The sequence below is a fragment of the Acipenser ruthenus genome, chromosome 6 (genome assembly GCF_902713425.1).
Source record: "Acipenser ruthenus chromosome 6, fAciRut3.2 maternal haplotype, whole genome shotgun sequence".
NCBI lineage: Eukaryota > Metazoa > Chordata > Actinopteri > Acipenseriformes > Acipenseridae > Acipenser > Acipenser ruthenus.
In genome coordinates, this window is record NC_081194.1 from 7,781,843 (window position 1) to 7,795,848 (window position 14,006).

The 14,006-nt window shown below is 38.9% G+C and overlaps 1 pseudogene; it reads left to right on the forward strand.

Moving 5' to 3' along the window:
* LOC117411276 (tetratricopeptide repeat protein 27-like) overlaps positions 1–14,006 on the forward strand; it is a 53,042-nt pseudogene that overhangs the window by 23,596 nt on the left and 15,440 nt on the right.

The following is a 14,006-nucleotide window of genomic DNA, read 5'->3' on the forward strand; positions in this document are numbered from 1 at the left end:
ACTTTTCTCTTAAACGATTAAGTGGCAGAAGGTCCTGTTTTATTCTCGTTCATATCTATAAGGTTCTGCATTCACTGTGTTCTACCTGTCAGTCTGTGCTTGTAAAAGACCTGAGCTGAGAGGTCTGCACAGAGCTGCTCTGATCATAAGTCCTCTTCATCTTCAGTTGTGTCGTTATTTTTTCTTCGGCACAGCCTTGGGGTTCTGGAATGCCCCTTCTGGATTCCATTGTGTTGTTATCAAGCCTGTCTGGGTTTAAAACTGCTGTTCAGTGTAACCTGCGTTTGAGGTGAATTGGTTCTAGCTGTAATGAAATTGTTATTACAATATAAATATCTTTATCTTTTAATACATGTATGTGTATTGTATGTATGTGTGTGTGTATGTGTGTTTTTATTGTTATTACTTTGGATGTACAGTCGCCACCACTTCAGGGTTATTTTGGGCAGCTGTTTATATCGGACAAATGGCGTTTGCCGTTTGCCATTCCCATTGATTTCAATGGGATCAGGTTTGACACGACCAATCAGAGATAGGGAGTGTTGGACCAATGAGTGAGGAAGAGGGAGGGACAGGGTGTGTGTGTGGAGATTACAGTTTGAAAGAGAGAAGCTGGATCTGGTGGCAGGGGAATTGAGAGAGAGAGAGAGAGAGAGAGAAAGTGAGAGTTAAGAGAGGTTGAGTTTGTGAGTGAGAGAAGAATGAGAGCCATTGTTCACTAAAAGCTAAAAAAAATAATAGACAGCGGTTTCCTACTGCTTTGAACCGCAACTGTTGTCTGTCTCATTATATCCGGGAAGCCCCGCAGCTCAGCGCTACAATATGTAAATAAATCCTGTTTGCCTGCGGGGCGAATCAACTTCAACCTCCAACTCGATTTCTTGCCTGTCACTCAGCAGCGAATGCACGCATCCACACGGCAGACGGCTGCTCTGTCACAAGCATTAATACCCTGTGTCTTTCTAAACAAGGAATTTCAAAACAGTAATAATAATGTAGTACAGTAATTGTTACAGCTGTGTATAATGGTATTTAGAACAGGATTCATGTATCCGTCTTTTTACTCTGGACATTCATAGGTTTTAATACATCTTTTTTACTGTGTAATGAGTTTCTTAATAAAGATTTTTAACCGTATACATGCTTGTTTGTTTTGATTACTGAACTGGTGATTGGGGGATATTTTGAATGTCAGGTTATTGTGTGAGTGTTTATACCGTCCCTCGCTTACTGCAGGTGAATCATGTTAACACAAACGCACACATTCTATGCGGTGGTGACTCTATAGTAATTCTTGTATTGTTTATTATTGAGTATGGTCTACTTAGGTCTCTCTTTGTATTCATGTTGCACTATTGAGATGTACCTGTGTTTGCCCTGTGGTCACAACATGAATAAACTAAACATTCAGTGGGCATCCTATGATCCCACAACCAAGCAAGCTTCCTCTTATACACTCAAGAGCAGATGTCAACGAGCTACTGGCCTCTGAAGGGCAAAGACCAGCCCGGCAGGTGTCCGTCCAAGTTCACTGTGCGTCTGGCAGGTAGGGTCCGCTGTAATACGATGAGGAGAAACAGTCCCTTCCAGTTTTGCCTCCCTAACCTGCAGGAGCGCCAGAGACAATGCGACGCTGCCTCCGGAATCCCCAGCAAACACCAGCAAATTTGCACAGCCAGGACGCTCCCCTCACTGTTTGACTCACCCTTCACACCACACGCCCGTGCTTATACCAGTTGAGTCACTCGGGGATCCCACTCGTTTTATTTTCTGCAGCTTGGTGTAAAAGCTTTGCTGATTTTGCAGTGTGTGTACTTCCGTTAAGAGTTCATGAAAGGAAAACAGATTTATGAGGTCAAGAGAGTTTTGGACGAAATAATGATTAGTTTTGGAATAACTATTGTTTTTAACTTTTTTAGAAGCCGAAAATGTATAAGTGCTGTCAGTCTGCACTGATTGCTGATCGCGTCCCCAGTGATTCACTTTTTATTGAAAAGAAAAGCCAGCCCTAGCCTCTGGCTTTTTAATATTAACACATTTACTTTAAATATGTTTTGAAAAGCTTGTCGATCATGTACACACCCATTTTACTTTTAGTCTGATCCACTCTGAGTTCCTTATTTTAAAAGACCCCAGTGTGCTATCTGTGTAAGTTGCCAGATATAATTGGTAACTGGCAGTTTGGATAATGGAAAGGCACAACCTACTGTTTGACCTTTGTGACAACACTCTAAACTGCAATGTATGTACGATATGTGCACGGGACTCCAGTCTGTATGGCTTCAGGGTAAAATACTGTGGATATGGGTTGTGTTACAGTGATACATGTTAAACTGTGATATTGCATTCAAAAGGATTTTAAAAACATAGATGTGCCATCAATGTGTACAGTGTAACATTGATGAAGTGTGACGGTGTGAATGTAATGAAGATGTCTCTAGTCCATCTTACATTTTTGGTTTAATCTTGAACTGCTCAACCATTTGAACTGGGGCGGGGGGTGGGGGGGGGGGGGGGGGGGAATGTTTCAGGATGTTTCTTACATATCTTGTTTATTTCCCCTTGAAGTCTGCAGCAAGGTGGTATGGGAAGAACTTTGGCATCATAGCTTCATAGCTCCCCATCCGAATGTAATTAGTAAAAAAAATAAATAAATAAGTGTGTGACAAATCAAACTGTCAGGGAAACATATTCAGAGACACAGATACGTGACTTTAGTGAGCATGTCATATTGAGTCTGAACTGAATTTGAGTGATTCATTTGTGAAGCATTTCATTTTTTAAAAAGAAGCCCAACACACTGGAGTGATTTAGTTGTTCCTTGCATGATTTTAGCTTTGGATTATTATTATTATTATTATTTTTTTTTTTTTTTTTTTTTTTCTTTCAGATCTGTTTACTAATTTAGCTGGATTTTTTCAAAAGACGGTAACATAGTTTTAAAATGGGTTATGCATTTTCCAATTGCACAAATATATTTGCAGAAGACGTTCAGCGAAACGTCAGTCAGTCTGTCAGTCAAGATACGTTTTCAATATGGAGGTCAGGTACTTGCAGGTCATGAGTGATGACTTCATTAGACTAGTATTTTAAGAGACGCTCCATTGCAATATCCAATTGCTTTAAGCAGGTTTGACCTTATCTTTAAATCTAACCACCAGACTGTCCAATTTATTACCATTTTAAAAGAATCAAGGTCTATTCAATTTTGATTGTTTTATGTACTTAAGGTACTGGTGTGTGTAAACAGCTTCAACAGTATTTACCAACTGGTTATTTTCAGTTTGAACTGGCAATACAAGTATTTCATTGTCTTTAAATATGTTTTTCATACAGCACACATTGTCTCCTAGAGATATGACTTATTTGCTTTTTAGCTGAAGATGTTTAATGTTTAACAAGGATGGAAATAAGACGAAGGATGAAGGATTTTTTCGTTAGTAAAATGATCTCACAGAATTTGAGTTGCCAGTTCTTGACAAACCACAGAACGCTTAGTGAACCAGTAATTTTTTTTGTTTTGTTTTTTATTTTTTTGCCTTGTGTGGGCCAAGTGAAAGTTTTAATATTCTGCGGTCAGGTCTGTGGAGCAAAGACTACTGACACTTCAGCTTAATGGATCACCCTGATAGGCCCCTTTTAAAAGTGTACCACTTTAAGCTTGCACAGTATTTTTGCAGTTTTCCCATGCTTTTCCCATTGTTATACAATGCATTTCCCCTAGTTTACCATGGTTTGCCATACCTCTGGGCTTTACAATGCTTACCTCTGCTTCATTCTCTCACTGTGCTGTACTATGGTAACATTTAATAAGGGGCGGATCCAGACTTTCATGAAAGGGGGGGTCAAGACTGTCATGAAGGGGGGATACCTGATACGAAACATACCGTTAAAGTAAACAATTTTTTGACCCCCCCCCCCCCCCCCCCCCTTCATTAAAAATGTCAAAATATTGATACGCCCATGGGCACGGCAATGCACCAATATGAAACACTTTGGTATGTGTCCTTATTGATGATTTTGTATGACGTGTAATAAGAAAATGATCATTCATAATGGACTATTTTGATGAAAGAAAGACAAAATGCTCTGCTCCGTATCCCTGTGGTTTTCTTCTCGATCCACACATACCGTTCCATCCCTGGTGTCCTACTGCAGCGTCTCACTGCACCAAAGAAGACTATTACACAGACACATGCACTTTTAGCATGTTAGTCATGGAGCGGGCTATGTCTTTATTGTTCTCATCTGCTTTTGATAAGGAACTCTTCTGTGGTTATGGCAAGTCACTGCTTTTTATGGCCTCTGAGCAAAACATTACTTTTCATTTCAGTACGGCAGCGGAATTGTCTCGAGGTTTCCAAAATGTTTTATAAACGTATAATAATGAATCTGAGTGACAACCAGTGGACTCCTTTAGTAGTAACACACTTCTTTGTGTGTTACTCAGCATTTCAATTGTTCTCTTACAAAATCTGAACCATATTTGTTAATATTTACAACCTGCGTGACTCTGCCCTGCTCATAACTCACATGGAAAGCATGCTGGTAGCCACAGTGTGGTGTCTCATGATGCTTTTGTGGGGGTAATCCAACGTGAAGTCAGCTGGCTCTCACTTTTCCCTTTTTTTCTTTTTCTTTTTATATTCTTTTTTGTGGTTGATATTGCTGGATAATAGACATAGTTTATATAGATCATGTTAATGTAATGCTGTATATTAAGTAAAATAAATATAGACATACATTTAAAAATAAGTGAAATATCCATAAGCAATTTAAAGAAAACTTTTTTACAATCTTTTTTTTTTCTCTTCATTGTGAAGCAATAGTGCTTCAAGTTGCACCCTCAGGGGAAGCAAAACTGCCACATACAGCGGCGTGCAAATGCATTAGAATTCCTCAAGACTTGTCATTTATTTAGCTTTGCACACAAATGTATTAATTTACTACAGACATTAATGAAACTAATTCAAAACACAGCTATGTCTGAATACGCTATTTAATGTACTCACCAAGTCTAATGTGACACATGGGCTTGCATGTTGTGACACAGCTTCCCAAAGTCCAGCAGTGTGGTTCAAACTGCACATCTAATATCTGATGTTATGTCCACAGAGAAAGTGAGGAGAATCCAGCTTCACACAAATAAGTACTGGCAAATGGCACTATCAGTTTTAAGGCGCATGTTGAGAGCGCAGAATAGTCACCCTTGACACTGAACCAGAACTCTGGGAGAGAAAGTCAGGCATATGTTTCTGTCACCGGAAATGTCAATTAGCTGTTCGATTTCAGCTGCTGGCAAATCCATAGCATCAGGCGTGAACGCAAAGGGGTTTTGCACCCAATCATATTTTGTCATGTCTAAGTCGGGGGGGGAAAAAGGACGCAAACCGTGTCTCCAGCTGGCTGAGATGCTCAGCCATGACCTGTGTGAGAGACTGAATAATTTAATTGTCAGCCAGCAACATGCAAAGCTGTGGGAAGGATTCATAATTTGACAACAATAGATTATTCTTCCAGAAAGCCATTTGAATGCTGTGATTCGATCACTCGGCTGAAAGATGTTAGTGTTCTTTCCTTGCAAACCTGCATTCAGTTAATTCAGTTTTGCAAATATGTCTGTTGCATAAGCAAGGAGGCACGTCTTATTTTGATCCAGAGACAATCGACAAATTACGTTTTTTGCAGTCCATCGCATAGGCAAGCAGCTCTTCTCTCAGTTAAAAAAAATCATTCTAGTACCCTTCCTCTTGAGAGCCAACGAACTTCAGTGTGAAACAACAAACGTTATGCTTGGACCCCATGTCTTCATATGTGCGAAGAGGGTGAGGCTTCATGTAGATCACAATGGATGTGGTCTGCTGCAAGACTTCACCTAGCTCTGTGATTTAAATCTTTAGTGGTGGCAATCAGTAGAGCCTATATTACTATTTATTTCTTAGCAGACGCCCTTATCCAGGGTGACTTACAGTCGTAAAACAAAAATACATTTCAAGAATCACAGTACAAGTATTAATACAATTAAGAGCAAGATAAAATACAATGACTTCGGTTCTAGCAAGTACAAGTATATGACAAAATACGATTCAATAACGGAGCAGATAACAGTGTCAGTGTTAGTTACATCAGGATATAATTAAATACAAAATACTACAGATTAAATGACACTTGACAGATTACAGTACTCTAAAGTACAGGATTAAATGCAGTAAAATAGGGAGCAGATAGAGCAAGTAAAGCGCATTTAAGGAAGAGTGATAAAGTGTCCAGAGGGAAAAGAGGAGTTCTACAGGTGCTGTCTAGGTTGTCACACTGCGCTGAGAGGCTGCTACGCCTTGCAGTGTCCAAGCAGGAGAGATACCGAGGTGGTTTCACGCGACCTCATCCGTTGATGGGGCGACCCCACTTGGGGTCAAGAGCCAAAGTTTGGGAACCGCTGGTCCGTGTACTATCTAAACATGTCTGGTGTAATTTGATTTGTATCCACAGACTTTCTTTTGTACAGATGGTACTTTTGTCAAACATGGAGTCCAATAAACTAGAGAAGCAACAGGGTGTTCTAGTAAATGTGCACACTACTGTACTCACACTTGACAATTAAAAGCATACATTTAAACAGAACACCAAAAACTGTTTTAGAAAGTGCAGGTCAAAGTTTCCTAACCTCCCCTTCCTATAGACTGTGGCAGTGGGAAAGAGGATAACTGAAGATGCACAATGCTCCAGGATGCTTTTTCACTCATGCTCATATGTTGTTTTCTTTTCAGACTCTTGTAGATCACTTTGAATATAAGGACACTCCTGTCTTAGATCGCCTGAAGATATTTTACTGCTGTCCAGTTCCCCCACTCTGGGCCATTCAGGTAACACATTGACATTTTCTTTTTTTTCTGCACAGTTTAGTATAACATTAGGGTTACCATATAACTCCATGTACACTGGGACAGTTTGGGACAGTTCAGGCTTTTCAACTCGCATCAGTTCATGCTGGTACATTTTACCTGTATAGGATACCTTTTACAACAGGACTGCACTTACAGAATGCATTGAGGTGCGAGTTGAAAGCTTGAATTGTCCCAAACTGTCCTAGCGTACATGGAGTCATATGGTAACCCTATGTAAAATCCCTCAATACTAAAGTATTCATGTAAAATGTGTATCTTTGCTGCCATCAGTCCTTGTGTGAACGAGGTTGTGGTTCTCAAGAAACCCAATTTTGAATAAATAACAAATAAGTTGTTGTCTAAATTTGTTAGCAGATTCGAAAAGTGGTGGGGTTTTTTTCTTCATTTTTAAGCCACTTATAAAATCTGACCATGATTTAAAAGTCTACACTGAGCAAAAATTGGTAAACCAGGGGGAAGGTGCTTGGGATGTAAAAAGCTGTTGAATATTCACGGTCCAATCGCACTCATTGAACCTTGGGGAAAGCCAGTTATCAAAGTGACACGTTATTTAAGAATCGCTAATGATGCACTGAAAACCAGGTGTAATGTAATGTAAATGTAAATTCGTTTCAAGACTGTCAGGAGAGCCTAGTTAACCCTTTAGTTGCAGATCCAGTTCAAAACTGTGTCTCAAAGCACTTGTTTTGCTAAAAACCTAAAAAGAAACATCAGGAATCCATAGATTTTGAGCATGCAGTTGGATGCCTGCATGGCAGTATATGAGAAATAAGCTTGCCCTTTACCTGTTGGTGTGGCTCCTGGTCCCACAATTGCATTGCTTGGTCACTGGACATGTGTTTTATAGACAACCACAGAAGGTAAATGACTACTTCCTGGATTAAGAGAAAAAAAGCGCATGACAGAAAAAATTACAAAAATAATGGAGACCTATTATAAACATGACAAAAAGCTAAGGGAACCATGTTAAAAACAAACTAATTAAAACTTTAAATGAATAGTGCCAATGTGAATCCTTGGCATACTCAGATTTTATTTTTAAAGAAAAAGAAAAAACTGTTGAACATTTAAAAAAAAAGACTGTAAGTGTGTTAATGAACCCTTGTAAAATGGATTTCTGTTTACAACCAAAAGACCTGCAGAGTGTGAACTCCACATATATCATGTCGATGGCATGCTGCAGGTGTGTGCTTGGATAATCCTGCACATTGTTATTCGCAGAGTGTAATAAAAAAAAAAGAAAGGCAAACAGATTTTACATATGAGGAAATGGAAAAAGAAAACAAATTCATTAATTTTGCTGTTGAAACTATTATGATGAATCCAAAAAAACAACCATTCCTGGATAACCATGGAACCTCTTGTAGCTCCAGGGGAGGTGTTGAGCAGGTCGTGAACGGCATGCAATTACTTACACACACATCTTTTTCCATTTTCATGTAAAAACTTGAGAGAAATGCACATTAGACAATGGAGTCTTGTGTTCCCCGGGGAGCTTGTAGCTATTTCTGTTTTGTCATGAGCGTGCTCCATTGAGAGCTGTGCCTGTTAACTCTGTACTGCTGACCAAACAGGGCTGACAACTGGTAAACAGTTCTATTATTTTATTCCATTAATTATTCGTTATATCAGTTCTGGAGCAATTATTGTTCAAATGGTTCTCAGGGTGTCATGGTCTATTTTACAAAGTTGTTTTGTTGTTGTTTTGTCATGCACTTTGTAAAGTATTTGGCTGGTATTAATGAACACACTAGGTATCGTTGTCTGTGCTGTTTTTCTTTATTTGTGTTTTACAGTGTATCCAGTTATATTTGCCCCCCTTCTGGCACAGTATTATGGGCATCAAAGCAACAGTCCCACTCAGGCTGTAGTTCTCTCACATCCAGTATGTTCTGGACAGAGCAGTCGATACATTTCAGTGCACTTTTTTAATGTGTGTATTTGTGCACTGTGTTTGTGTCCCTCAGTGCCAGCTTGCCAGCTTGCTGATTGGTCTGGGCTGCACCAGCTCAGCTCTGCAGGTCTTTGACAGCCTGGAGACGTGGGAGGACGTTGTCATCTGCTATGAAAGGACTGGCCAGCACGGGAAGGTAGAGTATTAACCAAGGGTTTTAGATTCCTTTTTATTTCCTAAACTGACATTTTAGGGTTAAACACTCTCATGCATGGCGACCACATATGGGGGACAAATAAAAATAAAAAATAAAAAAACAATTCTAGTCTTTATATGGGGACATGCAGAAGATGCAAACACATGATAGCCTCATATGAGGATGCCATTTTTCCCCATATAAACCAATTTTTTTAGTTATTTTCAATACTATTTCATGCATGGAAGTGTTAAATGTTTACACTTTTAACATATTGGTATTTTTTTTTTTATAACCAATCAAAAAATCCACCAGGAGAAGGCCTCCAGTATAATGAAGGTATGGATTTGCTTAACAGTAGCAGTGAATAAGTCACACTGCAGGCATGTAACATGGGGTTAATGTTTTCATAATTTGCGTACCTTTGGCAAAGATTACCCTTTGTGATCTAGATGGATTGCTGTATTGGCTTTGTTCAGTCAGAGGCATTAAGACATAATCTCTCCTGCATCCCTCCAAGGGATGGGTGATCCTGCCAGAAATGGAAGGGGGCAGCTAAGGGAGAGCAGGGTTGCTTTTCAAGGATTTTGATTTTTAGATTGAGAATGTTGATCATTTATGTACAACCGAATTAGCTTTCTAAGTGATACCTGGTGTTTATCCCATTGTGTTTTTCCTCAAGTTTTAAATGAGTGTCAGCTGTTGCAAGTATAACCTGTAGTATTTGTTTTAGTTATATGTTGTCCTGATATTTTTTTAACATGTGAATACCACAATAGTAGAATCTTTTGAAGCACTGCAACAGATGATGCTGTATATGCTGTGTGGTGGGAAGGTGAAATCAGTTTACTAATGTGTGTGTCTTCCTCAAGTTTGTGAAACTAAACCAAATACTCATAAATGTTATAGTTACATTCTGCAATGAGTTATTAAATGGTAAAGCAGCACACTGTTGCAGACTGATATAAGAACATAATAAAGTTTACCATTGATCTCAAAGATTTTCTCGTAAAAGACCCCAATGATTCACCGTCAACATCATGGCTAGGTAACCCATTCCATACCCACACAACTGTCTGTGTAAAGAACTGTCTCCTACCCTCTATCCTAGATCTATATCCACTTAATGGCCAGCTGTATCCTACTCCTGGTTACTTTTAAGCTTAAAATATTGGTTAGGGTTAACTTTGTCAACCTTTAAAGGTTTTGATAGAGAGAAACAAATTCTGTGGAATTACCCAGCAGTAGAAACATTTAAAGCCAGAAATGTGTATGAGACTACTGCGTACAGCAGAGAAAAATGAAAAACGATTCGATTGAGTAGCACACTGTACAACATCTAGATTTGACGTGAGATGGTAAAGCAAACTTTTAAAAGTTTAACACTTCGATGGTATTGAAACGCAAAGAGCCAGATTCTCACAGCTCTTTACCCCAATTGCCGTTAACAATGAAAGGTGCTTCCAGAACAGCATGGACTGTCTATTTTCTTTATTGCTTGAGTCCTGTGTTTGTACAGGTGTAAAGGAAAATGTGCCTCTTATTTAGCTGCTTTTACAGTATTTGTGAAAGGAACCAGTCTCAGCTGACGCACCAAAACCAGGAATACGCTGGACCTTTGCTTTCTTTCCTCTACACAATGCCCCATTGAGTCATAATAAAAATGATCTATACTGCAGGTTTGAGATACACTTTAGATCCTCTTCATTTAATCAATTTTCCTGTCCTTTGCGTGTCTGTGGAGAGCAGGCTTGTGTTGTTTTTTAGTGCGCTATTTTTTATAATGTTACCCAAAACATTCAGTATCGACGTAATAAATCAGAGAACTGCATTCTCATTTCTTAATGTTGCTGACTCTATGGTTGCAGATATAGAATGACACATATTCCAGTTTCTTTCAGAAAATAAATTGCGTTCATGTGTAGAGAGCAGCGCATAGCAGCATGTAAGGGATCACAGTGTTGTAAAAAGTACTAATGTACTAATAATGTTACCTTCTTTTTTTAGCTAAGGTAAAAAAACGTGATTAAATATCTTGTTGCCTTCAACGTAAAGCTAAAACCCCAGTCCAGGAAATGTGTAACTAAATCACTATATACAGTGTATTGGATAATGTGCAGCTCAGTTTGTTTCACAACTAGATTACTACAGTAGTCTCCGGCTAAGAGAAACTAAATTAACACAGCACCCCTACACACGTTAAAACAAGCAGGAGCAGCTCTAGATTAATTAATAAATACCTGTACAGGAGCAATATTCAAGACATGCACAACATTATTTAACAGAATGGTGAAGCAACTCGCCAGAACAGAAAACACCAAATTGCTCAGCAATGGTTTTTTTCAGGAGCTCAAAGAATTGCATACTTTTTGTAGCCAGAAACAGCGGCACGTTTTGCCGTTTGTTTACATGGCATTTTGTCGTGATTGAGGTGCACTCGTGGAAATCGGAATACAAAACAATTCAATGATATGATGGCGTTTCTGGAAAGATTGAAAAAACCAATCGTTGCACCTCAAGACACTCAGAATGACATTTCATATTTCAAAAGACTGAATAAACCACTTGAATTTAAGTTTGATGATGATGAGATTACCTGGTTATAACACAGTACTGTATCAGTTGTGAACGAATCGCTAGTGGTGCCAAAAGCATGTTCTTTTAAGCGAAGTTCTTGTTCCTTTAGGCAGAGCATTTACAATGGGAAAAGTCAGTTTCATCACAAGAGTGTTCTCTTATGGGAAGTGTTCTCTTAAGAGGTGTTCTTATACGCAAAGACTACTGTATAATGCGCTATATTAAAAACAAAAGCTGTCTCTCTCTGCTGTGTATTCCAGTGATCTTAATTCTATTTTGTATTCAGAATGTCGGCTCAGCATTCCACTTTATGTTTTATCCGATCTGTAGTGCTGCAGCGTGGGCATGTGTTCTGCTAAGGGGGTGTGCAGAAAATCTGAAGTGCATGTGTTTGTAGCCTAGAATAGTTTATAGTGAGACACCCTGTTAAGGAATCTGGATTCTCCATCATTGCTTGGTAAGATTGTAATTTTTGTGTGCTTTAATATTAGCACTTTGCTGTCATCGAATGCATCACATACAGTATGTCCTCTGAAGAAGAATGGATTTTCTGCTCTCCTTTAGAATACGCTTTATTACTTTTTTGAGGCTGATAATTTTAATTAACACTCACAGCTGTTTGCTGATCGGCCTCATTTGAAATTCCTGCCCCACATAAGCTAAGGGAAGCAAGGCCTGAACAGACAATAGAGAATGCCAGAGATTGCAAGAAGGACACAGTAGAATACCGTAAACAATTATCAGTCTCTTTACATGAAAATTAAATTACTGTCAGGACAAAAATCATAAAGAAAGGGTCTGTATTAAAATGAATGGAAGATGAGGTCCCCTGTTGGAGGGCAGGATCTTGCAAGCATGTTTTGAATTCTGTTCACACCAAGTTGCCAATCTGGGGGATAGTCGTCTGGAACAATTAGTCAAAAAAAAAAGGGGGGTAGGTTAGGAAACATGTATTTAATAAAATAACAACTGCTTGCATGTCGGATGCAGGGGGACACAATCTGAGAAATCGACTTTTTCTTTTTTTATTGGTTTAAAATTATATATATATATATATATATATATATATATATATATATATATATATATATATATATATATATATATATATATATACAGAAGTGCTCAAATTTGTTGGTACCCTTACAGCTCATTGAAATAATGCTTCATTCCTCCTGAAAAGTGATGAGATTAAAAGCTATTTTATCATGTATACTTGCATGCCTTTGGTATGTCATAGAATAAAGCAAAGAAGCTGTGAAAAGAGATGAATTATTGCTTATTCTACAAAGATATTCTAAAATGGCCTGGACACATTTGTTGGTATCCCTTAGAAAAGATAATAAATAATTGGATTATAGTGATATTTCAAACTAATTAGTTTCTTTAATTAGTATCACACGTCTCCAATCTTGTAATCAGTCATTCAGCCTATTTAAATGGAGAAAAGTAGTCACTGTGCTGTTTGGTATCATTGTGTGCACCACACTGAACATGGACCAGAGAAAGCAAAGGAGAGAGTTGTCTGGGGAGATCAGAAAGAAAATAATAGACAAGCATGGTAAAGGTAAAGGCTACAAGACCATCTCCAAGCAGCTTGATGTTCCTGTGACAACAGTTGCAAATATTATTAAGAAGTTTAAGGTCCATGGAACTGTAGCCAACCTCCCTGGGCGCGGCCGCAAGAGGAAAATCGACCCCAGATTGAACAGAAGGATAGTGCAAATGGTAGAAAAAGAACCAAGGATAACTGCCAAAGAGATACAAGCTGAACTCCAAGGTGAAGGTACGTCAGTTTCTGAGCGTACCATCCGTCGATTTTTGAGCGAAAGTGGGCTCCATGGAAGAAGACCCAGGAGGACTCCACTTTTGACAGAAAAACATAAAAAAGCCAGACTGGAATTTGCTAAAATGCATATGGACAAGCCACAATCCTTCTGGGAGAATGTCCTTTGGACAGATGAGTCAAAACTGGAGCTTTTTGGCAAGTCACATCAGCTCTATGTTCACAGATGAAAAAATGAAGCTTTCAAAGAAAAGAACACCATACCTACAGTGAAACATGGAGGAGGCTCGGTTATGTTTTGAGGCTGCTTTGCTGCGCCTGGCACAGGGTGCCTTGAATCTGTGCAGGGCACAATGAAATCTCAAGACTATCAAGGCATTCTGGAGCGAAATGTACTGTAAATGTAAAGCTCTGTCTCAGTCGCAGGTCATGGGTCCTCCAACAGGATAATGACCCAAAACACACAGCTAAAAGCACCCAAGAATGGATAAGAACAAAACATTGGACTATTCTGAAGTGGCCTTCTATGAGTCCTGATCTGAATCCTATCGAACATCTATGGAAAGAGCTGAAACTTGCAGTCTGGAGAAGGCACCCATCAAACCTGAGACAGCTGGAGCAGTTTGCTCAGGAAGAGTGGGCCAAACT